The 21,532-nt window shown below is 38.0% G+C and overlaps 1 long non-coding RNA gene across 3 annotated transcripts in view; it reads left to right on the top strand.

The window, feature by feature from the left end:
• Positions 1 to 21,532, top strand: part of LOC119235604 (uncharacterized) — a 51,449-nt gene that overhangs the window by 7,765 nt on the left and 22,152 nt on the right. For all 3 annotated transcript variants that reach the window (XR_005122865.2, XR_008550199.1, XR_005122866.2), the window contains 4 exons: positions 333 to 446; positions 2,313 to 2,362; positions 8,270 to 8,359; positions 21,330 to 21,411. This is a non-coding gene — a long non-coding RNA (uncharacterized LOC119235604). The remainder of the gene's footprint in view (positions 1 to 332; positions 447 to 2,312; positions 2,363 to 8,269; positions 8,360 to 21,329; positions 21,412 to 21,532) is intronic.

The raw sequence follows: 21,532 nt of genomic DNA, 5'->3' as shown, positions 1-21,532 counted from the left end.
TGTCATCCTATTTCACTTAGAATAAAACATGGATTCCTTTACATAGCCTGCAGGATAGGCAGATTCTAGACCTCGCCTACTTCTCTAGTCTTATTTCAAATGCACTCCTTATCCCTAATTTCCAAGCATGTTGGCCTTTTGTCACTTTTTAAAATAATCCATGTTCTTCAGTGAGTATAGACTTCCAAATTTACTGATTCTTCTGCATAAAATGTCTTTCCTATTAGCTGAGTGTCTATTTTATATACCTTATGTTATAGATTAAATGCCACTCAACTCAGAAATGCAATTCCACATGGTTCAACCTAATATTACATTATATTCCTCTCCAGGCCATCGTGACACTAACTGCTGGAAGCAAGGTGGAAACAGTTGGCACAATGGGATGCCCACAGGTTTTGGACTCAAATCTGTAGTACAAATTCCAGTTGTACAATTTACAAGCTGTGAGCATTTGGATAAGTTCCTCAAAAATCTCTTAGCCTTATTCACTAATACACATCCACAGATTCATTCAGTCACTGTTCTAGACACTGCGGATTAAGTGTCTAGGCAGCCAATACCTCTGCATTTGTGGAACCTCCATTGATGGTGGGGGATAGAGTAGAGCTATATTTTAGGATTTCAGGGAGTGTGTAGTGATAAAACGTGGGGAATCCTCTTTTCCAGTTTGATTAAGAAATGTATTTTTGGGCTTCCCTGGTGGTGCAGAGGTTGAGTCTCAGAGCTCTCAAGCTATCCCCAGACAGTGCAGCTTGAATTCGACCCAGGCCAGGAAGCTAACCCACATAGCACAGGCGACCTCTCCTGTCTCGCCCACTGCTCCCCTCAGCAGTGTATTTTGGTGGGTCTGCCTGTTCTGCTCCCCACTCTATCTCTGGTGAGTCCACTCACCCCCCCCACACCTGTGGCCTGCTCCCCAGCTCTTGTATGCACAAATAAATAAATCTTTTTAAAAAGAGAAATATCTTTCTTCAAAACTAAACCAAAACAAACCCTGGAAGTCTGAGTGCAGAACTAAAGCTACAAAAAGGGAGAATAGGGTGTGGGAGCAATGCGGGGAGTGGCTTCAGTGGACTATGGTGGAGGATGGATCATGGGTGCTTTGATGGTGGAGTCAATGTGAACCTGTACATTTAAGTCATATACAGTGTTATAAACCAGCATTTCCTCAATAAAAAATAAAATGCAATATAAAAAAGATCTTCCTTAGGAAATGGCACTTTAGCAAAATGAAAATGACAGAAAATGACATTTTTTCACTTTATCCCATGGTATAAGTGAAATCAGTGACAATGTCAGTAAGTATCAAATAAGAAACATTGGTATGCTTCAGGATTGGAATTTAAATATACCTATGCAGTAAGAATAGTTTACAGGATGGGCCTCCCCGGTGGTGCAGCGATTGAGTGCTGGGTTGCAAAGCTGCTCTCTGCCTCTGAGGCGCCAGTTGGATCCCCGGTTGCTCCCCAGCCACTGGAGCAGGGTCCTACATGGCGCGCAGACCTCTCCTGCCGCCCGCTGCTCCCCTCAGCAGTGTACTTCGGTCCTTCTGCCTGCTCTGCTCCCTGCTCTGGCTCTGGTGGATTCTCTCACCCTCCTGCACTTCTGACTGTACCCAGTGCTTGTATAAATAAATAAATAAATAAATAAATAAATAAATAAATAAATAAATAAATAAATAAATAAATAAATATTAAAAAAAAAGAATAGTTTACAGGCCTTCTGCCCTGGCAATTAGGTGAAGTATAAGGTGTCTAGCATAGTGGACAAACCTGAACAAACTCAATAAATGCAAGTTTCCTTCTCTACCATTCCCATCTATCATACTGACTTAGAACTGGAAGGACTGAGAAAGAGGAAATAAAATCATACAATGTTGATCAGCACTGTTACTTTCTGCCATCTCCTACTCTCAGCACACTGTGTGCATCTAAATATGGTAGGTCGTAGTCTCCCTGAAATATACAATAGCAAGCAAAAGTTACTTCTTTTTGAATTCTTGACAATGTTTTCTAATAGCATCTTGGTCAATGTTTATACTTACTAGAATTTCCCAATTATGTAATGCTAAAATTAAAAAAAAATGGGGGTGTTTAAATACGTGATCCACCATTTGCTACTTGTATGATCTTCAAGTCATCTCATCTCTTTGATATTTTATTTCCTTATTTGTAAGATAATAATATAATTTTAATCATAAAGTTTAACATTTACTGTGCCTACACTATAATGTTCGCTGTGTTAAGATGTTAACATTTATTCTTTACAATCACTCCCTGGTACATCTGGATTTTTCTTCCCTCATACAGAAGATGAATCTGATGTCCACACAAGTCAGTTGCCCAAATTCACATCACTGGTGAGTTTCAGAACTAGTATTTTTTTAAAAAGACTTTCTCTCCAACTTTGTGTACTTGCTCCTTAGTCAAAGGTCGATGTGTTTATATAGATATATTTATGTCGATATATTTATGTCGATGTGTTTCTAAGTTTTCTATTCTGTTCCATTGACCTGTGTATTCTTTTGCAAACACCACACTCTCTTAATTGTGGTTTTAAAGTAAGTCTCAAGGTTGAGCAGTATCAGTCCACCAATGTCATTGTTCAGTATTGTGTGGGCTATTCTTTTGCCTCTTTATATAAACTTTAGAATCAGTTAGTTGATAATAACAATATAACTAGATGGGAATTTGATTGGGATGGCATTGATTCAGGCTTATATAATAATGAATCATTTTTACAGGTTTCTGAGTGCTATTTCTATTCTGAGACGTGAAACAAACATCTTTAGATTTGGTTTTAGTCCAGACCTAAGGGCAGGAGTGCCATCTGCTGAATTATTGCTTATGTTTTGTATTTTGCCCAACACACTGAACCCTAGAATAAATTCATGTGGACTTCAGTATCCCACAAAATTCTGAGGCCTGGTGGACCACTGGCATTATTTCAGTGTAAAAATCAGCCAGTAATTTGTCAGCTTTAACAAATGTTTCTTTACTTCATTGCTATTAGTAATTTTGTGATATTTTTTCTTTCATGACTCTTTCTGTCTAGCTCTAAATTAGATATAGATAATAAAAACCTACCAAGGAATCTTAGGATAAATCATTTATCTTAGTTTTGTTGTGGTTTTCCCTGTTTTTAAGTCATGAGTATTTTTCCAAATGATAAATACAGCGCTTCTTAACCTAGAACTGAAAAGTTTTAAAATTTATAACATGTAAAACAGTAATAATAATCTTACTGCTCAAGTATATCTATCATGAATATTTTATATCTCATTCTCTTTAACTTTTATTGTCAATAGAAAAAGAAACACTGTACACAAAAATTAATTTTTCTCCTGTTCATAAATGCCATAAAATAACGAATGATTTGGGAAATCCAAATTCAGGTCAGGAAACAAAGTGTTACTCTGGTACTAGACTTACTCCAAGGGCCTCCCTGGCGGCACAGTGGTTAAAGTCTCGTTATCAAGCTATCACCAGCCACTGCACTTGAGTTCTGTCCTGACCCAGGGAGCTACCCACATGGTGCAGTAGACCTCTCCTGTCTCTCCCGCTGCTCCCCTCTGCAGTGTATTTCAGTAGATCTGCCTGTTCTGTTCCTGCTCTGTCTCTGGTGAATCCTCTCATCCCCTGCACCTCTGTCTTGTATGCATAAATCAATAAAATAAATCTGAAAAAAGACTTACCCCAATATCACATACACTGAATATATTTATATTTGAGTCTGAGAGCAATTTGACAAAAATATTATTTAATTCATAATTTCATAATGCCTCCAGATTTTAAGCACACTGTGTCAGAACTACAATCTTTCAAAACTTGAATTACTATCATTCACTTTCCAGATTTGTAACACTTTTCTAGCACATAAATGTATTTAATTAGAATCCCTCTCATTTATTGTTTTCAAAGAGTATTACCAATTCAGCTAAATAGGTAAGTTCTAACTACTTTCCAAATAAGATACAAATTATTAAATATAAAATACAGCTCTGACTACGAAGTACACTGACAAAGTACACTGACGAAGTACACTGCTGAGGGGAGCAGCGGGCGGCAGGAGAGGTTTGTCGCGCCATGTGTGACCCTCCCCGGGCGGCCTGGGATCCAGCCGGCACTGCAGAGGCTGCGGCAGGTTCGCAACCCAGTGCTCAACCGCTGCACCACCACGGAGGCCCGAAAACTGCAGTTTTACAATAGTTTTTGTCCCTGAAGCAGATTTTTCAAATCTGATTTCAATTAAAAGTTGTCTATATTTTATCACCTTGCAATTCCCTTATGTTTGATCTCATACCACTTTAATCATCATAAAGAGGTTGATACCTTTGGAAAATATTCATTGGAAATATTCATTGGAAAATTAAGAAAAATTCTAGGTTGAAAATAATATCTAGTAAGTAATAGCTACTAAATGAAATTAAAACTCTGAACATTTAGTTAGCTCTGTAACTTTGTTCACGTCACATCGTCTCTCTGAGCTCCAGTTGCCTGATCAATAAACCAAAGATATTGAACATAAGTGATCATAACATCTTTTCTATCTTTTATGCCCAGTTAATCTAACAGTCTGTTTCAACTTAATAATCTTCCTGACTTTGGAAGAAATCACATCACACCATTTTCAGTTCCTGCCACCCTATCCCACCCTCCAGCCTTTGAGTCAGAATTAATTACAGCAAATTGATTACACCTCTTGAATAGCACTTATGCTCACTTGCCTTATTTAACAAATCATTCCCATCCCTGAGAATCCTTATGACCACTTGTGCCCTTCACAGTTCCAGGGACACCATAGGGAGAGCTACACAGTAAAGGCCTCCAGGGGAGCTGTCAGGGAATAACCACAGCCTGGATTTCAAGATTTCTCCCATAAAATGTATGTTGCTTGAGGACAGAGACTGTGTTTTATCCATGATATAGATAATATAAAACCTTGCTCACAGTTTTGCATACAATGGGCTTTCACTAAATACATACATACACACTGAATGAACAAAGAACCATGGATGAGATGTGCCATCCTTTAATCAGTAATTAGTTCCTAGTATGGTGTATACAGTGGAAAACGAGCATTCCATCAGGTTCGCTTGCTAAGATAGACTGTGTCTCCTTGAAAAGAGATCTTACAAAGTTGATCCCCCATTAGAAAAAGCAGGGAGGCAGACAGTGTGGAGGGAGAGTGCTAAAAAAAGGAGCAAGGAAGGAAGGGAGTCAGGGAGAGAGAGAAGGAGGAGCCATGAAATCTGAGACTGCAGTGTTGCTGTTTTTCTCAGGATTTACTTTTCTTCTTTCCTATTTTAGGTATTTTCGATTAATGACTGAAATTAAGTAAAACTGGTATTTCTTTTGAACCCTTTCAAAGTATAAGGAAAAATTTTCTTTTTTTGTTATTGGAAAAATATTTTGAAAACCAAAATATTCTCTAAGCTAAAATATACCCTGCAAAACTGAAATTTCAAAAGATTTCAAAGAACTGATGTCCAAATCAGTGATAGATAACATGTTTAGTTTAAAATCAACTAAACCTGCTTAATTATTAAATGATTGCCTAAATATGGGATTATATAATTTTATAATATTTAGATAAATATTCTTGTTTGTTGTTTACTTCAATTTTTGATTAAGTGTAATTTAGTAAAATAAATCTAAGCTATATACAGTTACACTGTATTTATGTAGTGATGAAAATGCATTAATAGCATTCACTCAGCATATTTGTATAGTTTGATATTATGTGTCAGACAGATGTATGCCAGTGAAAAATCGGTGCAAAATTTCTGCCCTGGTGGAGCTTTCATTCTAATGGAAGATCACGTAAATAATGTAAAAAATAGATACTATGCTATAAGGTATTAACTACTAGAGAGAAAAATCAAGCAAGGAAGTGGAATAGGAAGTATAGATATAGGAGTGGTACTTTAAGCAGAGTGGCCATAAAAGACCTACCTTGCAGATATTTGAGCAGCATATAAAAGTGAGGCAGGGGCCTCCCAGGTGTCGCAGGTGGTTGAGCGCAGCGCTGTGAAGCTGTCCACGGCTTCTGCAGCATGGATTTGATCCCGGCCGCCCAGGGAGGTGCCCACATGGTGTGGCAGACCTCTCCTGTCCCCGCTGCTCCCCTCAGCAATGTATTTCAGTCAGTATGCCTGTTCTGCTCCCCCCTCTCTGGTGAGTCCTCTTACCCTCCTGTGCATCTGGCCTGTACCCCGGGTCTTATATGAATAAATAAATAAATCTTTATCAAGATTTTGCTTCTACTGTCCTCTCCCTCTACCTATACTGCAAAGACATAAAATGTCTTTATATTGACCTATATCAAAACCAGCCACAGAGATCATATTTTATATTTTCTTGATGCTGCTCCAAAGGTAGGATCCCTACAATTAGGGATGCTATCCATGTGAAACATTCAAGAAAAATCTCATTAGCCTGAGTTGTCAAAATAACTTAGCCAGGTCATTTCCTCAGCAATTTGTCTGTTCACCATAAAACTAAACAATCTGGGTCTTCATTTTGGCCTTCACTTCTTTTCTTTATAGAAACCACACAACACTGGACTATGTAGGTGTTATCCAAGTTATCAAACATCCCTGAAGAGTCCCAAGTTCCCAGATCACTGTGTCTTCTTGGTCTTCTTGCAGCCCCAAGAAATGGAACCCTCTTTCTTGTGTATGGGAAATTTAGGGGTATCTCCCCCTTACCTCCTTTGATTCACTTTGCTATTCCCATAATAAATTGACATGAGTGAGATTAGAAAGAGAAAAGTTGTATTTTGCGTACATACAGGTCCATAAAATATAGAAGCCATGATCAGGTCAACAAGCTAGATTATATAGTTTTTAGGAAGGGGTGCTAAATTTGGGAGGAAAAGAAAAAATATAGGACAATGAAACTTTTAGATTTATATGCAATTTAGAAAGGAATTTTGTGGGTTTTGTTTGTTTGTTTTTTACATAGGAAAACAGACTTTGGAAACTGTAGTCTGGAGTGATAAGGCTGTCTCCCACTTCTAAGTGCTAGGAAGGAAATAATTATTTCCTGCTTCTAGGGCAGCAGGTAATTGAGAAAAATGTTGTTCTTGGATCTGCTATTTCTAAATTGCCTTGATTTAAAATAATCAGTGTACCAATCAGGTCCAACCTGGGCAGCCTGTCGTTGGCCTCAACACTGTTGACTCCAGAATACACACCTCTCATTTTTCTTACTTTTCTTTTTTTGTAAAAAAAGTTTTTTAAGATTTATTCATTTATACAAGAAGCGGGGTACAGGCCAGATGTGTGGGAGGGTGAGAGGATTCACCAGAGACAGAGCGGGGAACAGAACAGGCAGACTGACTGAAACACACTGCTGAAGGGAGCAGCAGGCGAGACAGGAGAGGTTTGCCGCACCATGTGGGATTCTTGCCCGCCGGCCGGCCGGGATCAAACCTGCACTGCAGAGGCTGCAGACAGCTTTACAGTGCTGTGCTCAACCCTCTGCGCCACCAGGGAGGCCCTCACTTTTCTTTGTTGCCTTCCAGGCCTGATGTCTTAGGCATACTTCTAAATGTTTTCCCTGAAAATTCATTCATAATGCAATTATGAAGGAGCGCTTCAAATAGTATCTCTTCTGAGGAATTATATTTGAATAAGAGGTCAAGAGCTCATGGTAAGGCCCCGGATTCCTTGGTTACTAAGGAACAATTTGGGAAGAAGTTTGTGGAGGAAAGGCTGTTTTCTAATCAGCTGTGAAACAGGCTGATTTCCCCACCAGTCTCTTGTTATTCATCACCTGGGCACTCTGAAACAAGCCAATTTCTGAATAAAAAGAACAATATTATTAACCCAGTCCCATGCTCTTTCTTATACCTTTTATCACAGTCCTCTAAATAAGAGAATAGAGAATGTTAACATCTGCTAGGATACTTAGTATATAAATAAGATATTTATGTATATTGGGCTTAACATATGAGGCAATAGTCTCATATTAAATTTGGAAGAACTTATACTGACAGGAAAAAGTTTTCAAGATGTAAGTACAAGGGGAGAAAGTATGATGTAGTATGATGTGTCTTTATAAATATGTTTACTATGTATCTGCATATAAACACATAGATGGAATGTACAAACATAGCTAGAAACATATGAACATAAAGTGTCACCTTTAGCAGGTGAATTAGATGGATAACTTTCTTGGTTATTCTCCATAAAATTTTTTAATTTCGAAATTTATATATTTAATTTGCAAATGGATAATTTTGTTTTTCCCATTCCTTAAAGACTCCACCGAAAACCATTATAGACTTGAGCAAGACAGTGGCAGAGTGAAGATGCAAATTCACCTCTTTCTTGTACTCTCAGCAGAGCAAGGTCAGTAACTCCTGAAGGTAAAACAAAGGACTGCAATATGCACTGGGGGCAACATCCTTGGGAGGAGGTGGGGCCCTAGCCCAGCCATAAGCCACTCCAGGAGCCTGGCCACCAATCCAGCCACCCCCAACTGCCAACTAATTGCCATGAGAGATAGGCCACCAGCTGGCAGCTTCATGAACAAGACTCAGGCTATTCCTGGACCCCAGTTAGCCAAAGCAAGAGCCCAGCTACCAGCCACCAACTTCATAAGCTAGAACCAGGTTCCTAATGACCTGTAGCTTCCAGATACAGAAGCCCATAATGTACCTGGGAGAGCCTTGAAACTTCCAGCCGCCAGCTGTAGGAGCCCAACCACCTGCTGAGGAATCAACAACAGGGCCTAGGTCCCACTGGAGCGTAAGATGGAGGAACACAGGTCAGAGAGACAGACCTGTAGATAACAGTGAGATTGATTATCCTTTGGACAGAAGACACTATTATAGACTTCAACAGATTGGACACTGAAAAGTTTCACACTACATTCAACAGGATGGATGGAGAGAGAAATCTGGGGTTGTGATTCACAGAAGAGAGCAATGATATCAGGGCTGTTCACCCAGCCAGGGAATGCAGGGAGGAGGGAGCAGAGGTTGTGTAGAGGTCCACACCCTTGAAGGAAGGGAAAGGCTTGTGAAAGAGTTGGAGTTCTACATACACGGTCCCCAGTAGAGAGAATTGTAGAGTAAGCATTCTGATCTGCTCTCCCCCTTCCCACCTACTCAGAAGATGCTTAACTTGCCAGGTATAACTGAGAGTACAGGGACTGCTTAACCTTCCATCCTAAGATCCAGAGAGGAGTTTTATGGGGGGGTTACCTCAGACAGAAGCCAGTCCCACTATAAGTCATCCACACTAATATCTGGATACTTCCAAGCCCCTCCCCAACCCTGCTGATTCAATAACTACGAAACAGACCCCTGCACATACAAAAGTAACCAAAGGACAAAATAAAATCAAAGAAATCCACACTATCATCTGTGGGAAGAGTAAATTAGTTTAAACCATTAAGATACTGGCAATGATACTAAAAATAGAAATAAAAGTGAGAGACCTCAAATAGTAAAATGGGCAGACAAAAAATATAACACATGGAAATAGAAGACCTCAAGAGAGCACACCATCACAAGGTGAGCACACCTCTTCAGAATCCAAACACAAAAAAGACAAAAGACTATCTCCTTATCATATAAAGAGTTCATAAACGCCATAAAAAAAAAAAACTCATTGTGACAGGAGAAAATTCTGAAGGGCAAGTCAACGAAATATAAGAGAATTCGGGAAAACATATTAATGAGATCAGAAATAAAATCTAGGAACAGGAGATAGAAATTGAAGCAACAAGAAAATAACAGAAATTCAGGAGTTAGAGAACCTTAATAAATGAGATCACAATAAATGAGGTCAAGAACTCTACAGAGGGCCTCCCCTGGTGGCGCAGGCGTTTGAGCGCCGCACTGTGAAGCTGTTTGCAGCCTCTGCAGCGTTGATTCGATCCCGGCCAGCTGGTGGAGGGTCCCACATGGCACAGCAGACCTCTCCTGTTGCACCCGCTGCTCCCCTCAGCAGTGTATTTTGTCAGTCTGCCTGTTTTGTTCCCCGCTCTGTCTCTGGTGAAACCTCTCACCCTTCCACACATCTGGCCTGTACCCAGTGCTTGTATAAAATAAATAAATAAATTGGGCCTTCCCTGGTGGTGCAGCGGTTGAGCGCTGGGCTGCGAAGCTGCCCGCAGCCTCTGCAGCACTGGTTCGATCCCCGGCCGCTGGCAAGGGTCCCACATGGCACACAGACCTCTCCTGCTGTGCCCACTGCTCCCCTCAGCAGTGTATTTCGTCAGTCTGCCTGTTCTGTTCCCTGCTCTGGCTCTGGTGAATTCTCTCACCCTCCCGCACTTCTGACTGTACCCAGTGCTTGTATAAATACATAAATAAAAATATTTAAAAATATATAAATAAATAAATAAATCTTAAAAAAAAAAGGAACTCTATAGAAAGCTATGGGAGTAGAAGAAATCAAATGGAGGATCAAATCAATGACCTCAACGTTAGTAATGCACTAAGAATCCAGGTGGGAGAACAAAGAGAAAGGAGATGTAAAAATAAAAATAAAGAGGAAATCTGAGACCTATCCAACACCATTAAGAAAGCCACTTAAGAATAATGGTTATCCCAGAAGGGGAAGAGTGAAATAGGGGAAAAAAGGACCTAGTCAAGGAAATAATAAATATAAAATATAATAAATCATTTTCTGCAAGACTCTCTACAATTTGTTGGTTCACAAAATAAGTATCAATAAATACATGAATATTGCAAACACAGCAAGCATCTTCTCTGATCACAATGATATAAACTAGAAATCAGTCACAGGAAAAAATCTCAATGTGTGGAAACTGAACAACAAACTACTGAATGACTACAGAATTAAGAGGGGATCAAAGAAAAAAATAAAATATACCCGGAGACAAATGAAAATGAAGACACAACATACTAGAACCTCTGGGATGCAACGAAAGCAGTTGTAAGATGGAGGGCTATAGCAGTACATGACCACATAAAGAAACAAAAAGATATCAAATAATCTTTTTTCTAACTTTAAGGAACTAGGAAAAGAGCAAACAAAATAAAAAAAAAAAACCAAAACCAAAGAATGAAGAAAATAATAAAAAATAGAGCATATATAAGTGGGCAAAAGACAGTCCAACAGATTCACACCAAAAATTCTTTCCTTAAAAATATAAACAAAATATATAAACCTATAACAAGGCTCACAAGGAAAAAGGGAGAAACTGAAAAAATGGAATCAAAAATAAAACAGTAGATGATATAACAGACATCTCAAAAATATAGATCGTAAGAGATTACTTTTGTGCCAACATCTGTATGCCAACAAACTGGAAAATCTAAAAAAAAATTGATGCATTCTTAGGATCATATAACCTTCCAAGACTGAATCAGAAAGAAATAGAAAACTTGAACAGTCCAATTACAAACTAAGAAATTGAAACAGTAAAAAAAAAAAAAAAAAAAAAAAATCTCCCCCGCAAAAGTGCCCAGAAGCAAACTGTTTAATTGTGAATTCTACCAAACTTTTGAAGGAAAATTAATACCTATCTTCAAATTCTTCCCCCAAACAAAGGAATGTGGAATGCTCTTAAACACATTCTGTGATATCGACAGTATTCTATTACCAAAAGCAAATAAGGACATCACAATAAATGGAAACTATAGACCAATATCTGTGGTGAACATAGATACAAAAATCCTCAAAAAATCATAGCAAACTGAATTCAGCAATACATCAAAAAGATCATACATCATGCCCAAATGGGATTTATTCCTGGAAAGTAAGAATAGATGAACAAACACAAATAAGTCAATGTCATTCACCATGTTAACAAAATAAAAGATAAAAAATTGTGTGATCATATCAATAGAGTCAAACAAGGCATTTGACAAGATTTAGCACCCCTTTATGGTAAAACTCTCAATGAAATAGTGTTAGAGGGAACATACCTCAACATAATAAAGGCCATAATAAAGGCCAACAGGTAACATCATACTTAATACTGATAAATTGAAAGGTTTTCCTCTAAGATCAACTGCATGACAAAGACGTCCATTTTTGCCACTACTGTTGAACATAGTATTCAAAGCCCTAACTAGAGCAATTAGAAAAGAGAAAGATATAAAAGAAATCCTAATTGGAAAAGAAGTAAAAGTGTCATTATTTGCAGATGACGTGATTTCATCAAATATTACCATCTGATATTTTCTCTCCAGTCTCTTATGGCATCAACCAGAGAGATGCACAAGTTGCTAAGGTCAAGAAGCTGGTGCATGCTATTCTTTGTGGACTTGTCCCCAAGGGAATAAGTCAGAGGACACTCAAACTGAAACATGGCACACAGATGTCCCTTTTCCTTAGATCGTTTCAACATTTAAATGCATTTGACAGTCTAAGCACATAGTTTCTTTCTGAAGGTTTTCTGCTGAAGGTTATACCATGCTTTCCACTGAAACATAAATCCGTTGGCTGTTTGTTAAGCCTCCTGTACAATGAAATCAAAGCAATCGTCAATGGATAGGGTTCACTGGGAAATGTAACCTGGCTTCTCCACACCACAAAAAATGTATTAAGTAATGCTAGAGGTTTTGTCCACACTCTACACGCAACATCTCTCTTTGTAGGGGAAATTTTTACTGCAGTGATTCTCCTTGCACCTGCCAACTCCCTCCTTCTCCTGAAAACACAAATTCCCATTCCACATTGAAGAATGAGTAATGCCTTTAAGTGCCCAGAATATGTTTGTAATAATTGATATTTCATCGTCTGGTGCCAGGCCTGCACGAATGGAATGCTTTATGTTGAAGGCTCAGGAATGTGTTTTTGTCCCTTTGGTCTCCTGCCCAGAATGCAGGACTAATGCAACCCCAGCACATAAAAGACAGCATCTCTCAAAATGCAGGATCACCAGAGGATTGCATAGTGTATCAGAGCTATCAAAGTTTTCTACAGGGCAATAAAACTATGATACACAAAAATAACCTAAGCAAAGAAAAGCACCTGGGTTTTTCTAAGGAAGTCAGATCTATACTAATAGGGATGGCATGGTATGAATTTAAATGCCAAAGGTCATCACACCTCTGAACTTGCTTTCTTTAATCATTTTTGCTATTAATCCTTCTGTCTCTGCTCTTCAAGCTGCCTCCACCGTTATATTTCACATCAGATTCGGGTCTGAGTAGTAATACCTTAACAATATGCTTCCATATATGCCTTCCAAATACCTTTTTAAAAATATTTAATTATGAAAGTAGATTCCTCTTGATTTATTTTATTCCAAATAGGATTATTCACCTCAGTGATAAACAAGAATAAATGAGGTATGAGAAAGTAAAATGATCCTGAAAATAATAAGATTGGAATATGAAAAAATCAAATCTTTATTTCAAATAGTAGGAATTTAGGAAAGAGGAAACTTATATTGTCACATTAATTCTCTTATATAGTTTCATGAATATAGATTTATTGATTTTAATGATGTTTTTCCAATTACAAAACTTTCTATTGGATATTCCTAACTGAAAACTACAAATTATAAGAACTTAAAGGCAGAAAATATTATCTACTTCAGGTAACTCCAAGCAATTCACAGTTGATATTCAGTTAGTTATGCAATATTGATTAATTGATTGATAACTTGTTAAAGAAAAAAACTATGTTTTTTCACCTTACCTGTCTTGTTCCATTCTCACACTGTCACACTGTAATATTTTTGGCAACTCAAATTTGCCAAATAAATAGTCTACAGAATAGCCTATACTTTTGAATAACCTACAGAAGCCTTGCACCAAAATGCCATTGACTGACTATCAGAATACCCATTTATCATCCCTTATTCTTCAGTTTTACCCCTGAAGATTGTGACAGCACTCACTACCAAAATTAGTGGATAAAACAACAACAAAACAACAACAACAACAACAACCTTGACTTGTTAGGTGTTTGTTTCTCCAGGAATGGATCATGCACATATTTTTAACTGACAAATACAAAGACCCTTCTCAGCTTCCCAATCTCAAGGACTTTTACCTGTATCATGCCAGTGATTTCAATAGAGGTCCTTTGAAGTAAAACTATTTGGGCATATGGATGACTAAAACAGCTGGAAAAAACAATGAAATATGTGAAAAAGAATTAAGGAAAACAACAACACTTACAATAGCATCAAAACTATAAAATACTAAGGAATTAATTTAACAAAGGAGATGGAATATTTATATATGAAAAAGCACAATGTTTTGATGAGAGAAATCAAAGAAGACAAAATAAAGTGAAAGATATCCCATGCTCATGGATATGAATTAATATTAAAATGTCTATTCTATTCAAAGCCATCTATAATAACAATGCAGACCCCATCAAAACCCCAATGGCATTTTCACAGAAATAAGAAAAAAAAATCATAAAATTGGTATGGAAGCACACAAGACCCCTAGTAGGCAAAGCAATCCTGAGAAAAACAAAGCTGAATCATCATACTTTTTGACTTCTAACTGTACTACAAAGCTGTAGTAATCAAAACAGAATGGAACTAGCATTAAAAAAGATACATGCAGGCCAGTGGAACAGATCAAGAGCCCAGAAAGAAACCCCAACATATATGGTAAATTAACACAGGAGCCAAAAATGCTCAATAGGGAGAGGATAGTCTCTTCAGAATTGGTGCAGGGAAACTGGATTTCCACAAACAGAGAAATGAAATTGGAGCCCTTTCCCATACAACAAAACAAAACTCAAAATGTATTAAGACACATAAGAACCAAACCATACATTTCCTATCAGAATATATAAAGAGGGAAATCTCTATAACATTTGTCTTGGCAGCAATTTACTGGATATGACACCAAAAGCAGAGTCACTGAAGCAAAAGTCATTAAGTGGACAAGTGGAACTACAACAATCAAATTCTGCATAAGAAAAGAAATAAGATGAAAAGGCAACCTATGGAATGGGAGAAAAATACTTGTAAACTAGCCCATAGGGAGTTAATAGCCAAAATAAATAAGGAACTCATACAACTCCAGAGAATCATAGTAAACACTTTTCCATAGATGATAAACAAAAGTCAAGAGGTACATGAAGAGGTGCTCAATATTTCTAATCATCAAGGAAACAAATCAGAACCACATTGAGCTATCACCTTATGCCTGTTAGAATGGCTACTATCAAAAAGATAACAATATTGGTGAGGCTAGAGAAAAGGGAACCACTGTGTACTGTTGGTGGAAATTTAAGTGGGTATAGTTCCTATGTTTAATAGTATGGAGGTTCCTTAAAAAATTAAAAAATATTATTACCCTATGATCATCAATCTTACTGCTGGGTTTATATTCAAAGTAAGTGAATTTAGGATCTCAAAGAGCTATCTGTTCTTCCAGTTTAGTTGCAACATTAGCCACACAATCCAGATATGGAAACCACCTAAGTATAAGTTGACAGATGAATGGTTGAAAAAAAAAAAAGGTGAGTTTATTACACACTCACATACAATGGCATGTTACTCAGCCATGAGAAAGGAGAAAATCCAACTATTTGTGACAACATGAGTGAACCATGGTAGCATCATGCTAAGTAAAATAAGTCACCAGATAAAGACAAAAACTGCATAATCTAATGTCTACGTAGAATTTAAAAGCTGAACTCATAATAGAATCAGAGAGTAAACTGTTGGTTGCCTGAAGCCATGGGGCCTGAGATGTTGGCCCAAGGGTACACAATTCAAGTTATAAGGGAAGTTCTGGGGGTCCAATGAGCAGCATGGTGATTGTAGTTAGTAATACTGTATTATATACCCCAAAGTTCCAAAGAGAGTAGATCTTAAGTGTTCTCACCACACACACAAACACACTCACAGACATTTTCTAGTTAACCCATGTGCCAAATCATGTTGTACTTATTATACTTACACAATGTTGGATGTTGATTATATGTCATTCAACCTGCAGGAAGGTTTATGGAGATAAAAACACACAGTTAAAACCACTTCCTTTTTTAAAAAAATATTGTGGCACCATTTGTTTACATCAATGTTAATATTTTGAAAGTATAGAATCACCCCCTTCAGGTATAGTCACCATAGCACACTCACCAACAACAGAGTCCATTGTGCTGTCTCCTCACTCTGTTATCCCTCCACTTCCCACCTTCGGATGCCTTACTTTTATGATCAGCTTTCAAGGGTTGGTTTTAAAATTTGTCTGACCCTTTGGTTTCTTCATATTCCACATATAAGTGACACTATTGGTATTTATCTTCTTCCTTCAAGCTTATTTCACTTAGCATAAAAGTCACCTTTTTAAGGTTTCCTTTCACCATGAGTGCCTCTCCAGATTAATAGTGTGCCTGACAGATGCTACTCCACTGGTTTGCACATGTCTCTCAGCACCAAGGCGGCTAGCTGCCTTCTCGTTTTCATATACTGCTCATCTCTCCTTCAATAAATATAACTTCATGAATCCTGAAACTTGTACCCAGGTCTTTTTCCCGAGGTTACTCATCTATCCCTGAGTACATGCCCAATTATGACTCCAATCCAACCCACCACAGCATAGTCTTAAGCCATGAACTCTATTTTTTTTTAATTTCATGTCTCTGCGAAGACATTGCCTGGTATACAAACTTGAAATGGGAAGCAGAATATAGAGACCTGTTATCACAGTTGGGATGGACATTAAGTTGTAGTCATGGCAGATGATTTGAAAAATGATAGGGAACACCATGTACCTGCAAATGTCCCCTAAGGGAGGCAGAGCCTGCAAAGGGAGAATTTGAGAACGGATATTATATAGCTATTAGGACTGCTTTTATCTCTCATAAAATTCAAGAATTAAGTGTATAATTAATGAGAGCTTTTTTTGGAGAATAAAACATCTTAAAGGGTCACTTTTTCATCTCTCAAGCAGTTATACCTTATGGCATAGCAATGGTACATCAAACCAGCAGGACAACCCACGACAGGAACTTTTAGCTTAAATATTTCAACCAGAAATCTTTGGCCTTTCCATCTATTTGCATTTCATATAATTTCAGTGCATAAAGTTAGCCTCACTTAAAATATTACTCCTCCTACAAGTAATTTTAAAAATACTATTCATTTTTTATTCCTCTCAATAGAATTAATGATGTTAGCTTTGCACTTTCATCTTCATTCACTCATTCATTCATTTTAAAAATTCATTCTGCAGTCACATATTTGATAGATGCATACTATGTATCAGGTTTAGCTCATCACTGGTGATTGATATAAAAGTGAATCAAGTAGGTCAGATTTCAGAATCACTATTTTTTGAGAAATAGACCTTAAATAACCATAGACTACTTAATAATGAAAAATTTGCTTAGTCTCATTAATAACATCTGTTGAGGCTTATTCTGTGCCAAACATTTATGTAGAATATTTTAAAAGTATTAACTCACTTCATCATCACCATCCCCCCTGTGATGTGAATCCTTGTGGTATTTCCATTTTACAAGTAAAGTTAACTGAAGCCAAAGACATTAAATAATGTGGCATCTCAAAACACAAAATAGCTAGTGGCAGAAAGGACACTGAATATAGGAGTTTGACTTTAGAGTGTCTTAAGCCACCATGTTATCCTCCTCTTGTTTTGTTTTTTAAAGAACACTGACAACACATTAGTCAGCGGTCACTACATTACATACAAGTAGCAAACACACCCCAAGTCTTTTTGGCTTCTAACAATAAAGGTTTTTTTTATTAATTGCTCATATTAAAATATCTGGTGGGTCAGCTGCCTTCTGGTCCATATCCTGATCTTTCTGAAATCTAGCAAGAAAGAATACCTCCTTTCTTAGCTACACCAGCCTTGGAAACTCCTCACGAAGATGGCATCAATTTTACTCATATTTCCTTGCACAAAGCAAGCTCATCATAATTGGTATCAGTGGGGAAGGGGCTATGGGGCCTATCAAGGTGAGGTCAGAAGGAAGGGTTTAAAAAAAGTAAGACAGCTCACAATAGACATGTGAAAGGTGTCCGGAACCTAATCTGGAGTCAAGGAGAGCCTGAGGCAGTGCTGTCTCAAAAGAGTTCTAATGGATGAGATGTGGCTACTAAAACTATGGTCCACAGAGAAAATTTCATGCCAGAGAAAAATCAAATATAGTATTGTTTGTTCCTTTGTTTTGTTTGTCTATATTTACATGAGTAAAAGGAGTCTTTCTCCTCCTGACTTATTTTGCCTAGCATAATCTTCCCAGTTCCATCCATGTTGTCACAGATGGCAAGAGTTGTCTTTATTTTTATAGCTGAATAGTATCCTATAATGTATCTTTAACACATCTTTTTGATACATTTACCAATCTTTAGGCATTTAGGTTGTTTCCCTAACTTGATTTTTATACATACAAGAACTGGGGTACAGGCCAGAGGTGCAGGGGGTAAGAAGACTCACCAGAGACATAGTGGGGAACAGAACAGGCCAGACTGACTGAAATACACTGCTGAAGGGAGTGGCAGGTGAGACAGGAGAAGTCTGCTGCACCATGTGGGTAGCACCCTGGCCAGCCAGGGATCCAACACATGCTGCAGAGACTGCGGACAGTTTCACAGTGCTGTGCTTAACCCCTTGTGCCACCAGGGAAGCTGCCATAACTTGATTATTGTAGATAGTGCTACAATGAAGATAGGAGTGCATATGTCTCTTTGGCTAACTGTTTTTGCGTTATTTTAGATTTTTTTGATATACCAATAATATCTTTTTTGTTCATTTTTTTTTAATTATGTTTATCTGGGCTTCCCTGGTGGCACAGCGGTTGAGCGCTGGGTTGCGAAGCTGCCCGCAGCCTCTGCAGCGCTGGTTCGATCCCCGGCTGCTCCCCGGCCACCAGAGGAGGGTCCCACATGGCGCACAGACCTCTCCTGCCGCCCGCTGCTCCCCTCAGCAGTGTACTTCGGTCCTTCTGCCTGCTCTGCTCCCCGCTCTGGCTCTGGTGAATTCTCGTACCCTCCCGCGCTTCTGACTGTACCCAGTGCTTGTATAAAAATAAATAAATAAATAAATAAAAATAATGTTTATCGAGGTAAAGTTGGTTTACATTGTGATATCTCCTTTGTGGGTTATAGGTTTAAAACTCTAAAAAATATATAGTAGTTACAAATACCATGAAATACAAGGATGGCTTTGTGAAGGACTGACAGAAATAAGGCTTATGTGAATACAAATGGCAAGATCAGCCTGAAATGAATAGGTACAAGTGAGCAGACCCTGCAGGCCTCGTTAAGGACCTGGATGTTTCCTTTTTTTTTTTTTTAATATTTTATTTTATATAATTCTTACATCATTTTTCATCTTTGCACAATGTATGCAATTTCATTTTGGTTATATTCCCCATACAATTGCACCCCCCCTTATTTAGACCTTCATCCTTCCTGGACCTGGATGTTTCTTACTCTGGGAAGGCACTGAAGTGTTCTACACAAGGGAGGAACATCATCACTCCCTGGTATTTTTACTGTTTCAGGAAAGGATCATTCTTGGTGAGCTTCACAAACCTAAAGATCTCCTCCTCCCCCAGGTCTTCTTAATAGTATTGTTTTAAAGAGAGAAAGCAGAGTTGTGTTTTCTAAATCACTCCTAGCAGAGCTTACTATCAGATTCATCCAAATATAGTGATTCAGAACAAGTAAGGAACTTCCTGCCTTTCACTAACAGAGAGCAGTTTATACCCTGTCACTTTCATGGTTTATATTCTCCCCAGTCACCGGAATGCTTCTATATTCCCCTCATCTTCCTGATAAGCTGAAAAGGGAGCCAGTGGTGACAGGCAAGTCTAAGCTGAGGCCCTTTGCCCTTTATAGTAGAGAGTGGAACTCAGCAGGGAATTGTAGTGGTATAGGATAGGGAATCTGTGCAAATTACTTCTAAGTAGAGCATTCAATTTGGGGAAGGTGCAGCCTGTGCTTCAGATGTTCAGCAGAATTAAATGCCACCGCCCTGTTGTTATAGCAACCATCATCATATTCTGATATGAATGCAGGTCTGCCCTGAGCATTCCGTGGAGAATTGCATCACCCCCAAAGTATGTGCTACTTGTCCTAGCCTGTCTTCCTACTACTCTTCAACCATTGACTTAGATGCTGGTCAATTGAGAGGAAACAAACAAACAAAAGAAAAAGTACCCACCATGTGTCCACTAGTTCAAAATCTGGATAAAAAGCTATCAGTCAGTATTTATATGTGTAGTGGAGAACACATTGTGTTTGTCAGGGTCATGCCGGCTCTATAACTGTGAACCATCTAAAGTCCATGTTGCTCTCCACTTAAGTGATTGTAGTCCATCCAGTGTGTCAGGTCACCAATAAGTGATCATTCAGGGAAACACCAGCCTTCCGTAGTAGGGGGTCTATTGCCCTTTTGGGCTTTTCTGTCTTCCCATTTAAACATTAGATGAGGAAAAAGCACAGAGGAACTGACATGGTGGTCTCTTATGGAGAAGTTATAGAAGGTAGCAACGGATTTGGAACACAGCTAGCCAGTCTCTACCATGTAAATTGCATCTTCATTTAATCTTAAAAATTGGAGCTAAATATAGTAAATTCTATGTTATGTATATTATACCACAACAACCACAGAAATTATTGGGGGAATAAGATCTCCAGAAATAATTTCTGGATCATTGAAATTTGGGGTGGGGGGAATACTTTGGTCGTCTCTTATTATTGAAAGTGACTTTTAATTAGTTTGTTTTCCTGTCTTAGCTATCATAACATTGTTTACAATTGTTGGCATCCTTATTGAGGGTCCAAAGGCTGATTAAAACTTTTAATCATTAAACAAAGAAAGAATCACTATCCAGTATTACAACAGTGAAGTTATAATATCTTTAATACTGGAAATTTATAATAGATTATATAACACTCCATGGACAGAACCTGCAATTGTGCTGCATTTAGTAGAGATGGATGCCTATTTTTTTAAAGTTAAAATTGGTTCTTTAATTAACATTGAACATTAAAAGATCATTAACTTGGGAACACTGGGAACTTTAGGTAGTTAGGATTCAGTTAATCAAATATCATTTTCCTAAGTTATTGACCATTAAACCTCCATGTGAAGGAGGTCAGGAAAGATTTAAATTTTCTTCTTTGCAGTGTGCTTCCAGATACTTTTCCTTAAAAATCACTTAAAGTTATACTAATTATGAGTAGATCTTATGTTTTCAACTCAACCCTCATCATTTCATCTATTTAAAAATATTTTTGTGTGCTTATAATATTCAAGCACTATGTCAGCCAATGGAAATATGAAATCCCAGACCTTGTGGAGTTTATATTCTATAGGGCAAAAGAATGTAACACAGAGGTGAAAACAGTTCATGGAAATCTATATCATGTTTGTTACAGAGAACGTAGCCTGTCTTGAACATGTAGAACCAGGAAAACAGCTGTGATCTGTGTGGAAGCAGCGGATAGTTTTAAGAAAAGGGTAAGTGAATTGGGAATAGTATTTCAGTCATTGCTGGCAAGGGCTCTAATTGGGAAGGGTTGTAGTGTAGCAACTGTAGAAAATGGAGAGAGAGAAGAAGGGAGGGAAAGAGAGAGAGGGA

Source organism: Talpa occidentalis, unplaced genomic scaffold (assembly GCF_014898055.3).
Source record: "Talpa occidentalis isolate TD23 unplaced genomic scaffold, MPIMG_talOcc4v2.1 talOcc4.9, whole genome shotgun sequence".
Lineage (NCBI taxonomy): Eukaryota > Metazoa > Chordata > Mammalia > Eulipotyphla > Talpidae > Talpa > Talpa occidentalis.
The sequence above is the reverse complement of the archived record's forward strand: the minus strand, read 5'-3'. Positions and strand labels throughout refer to the sequence as shown.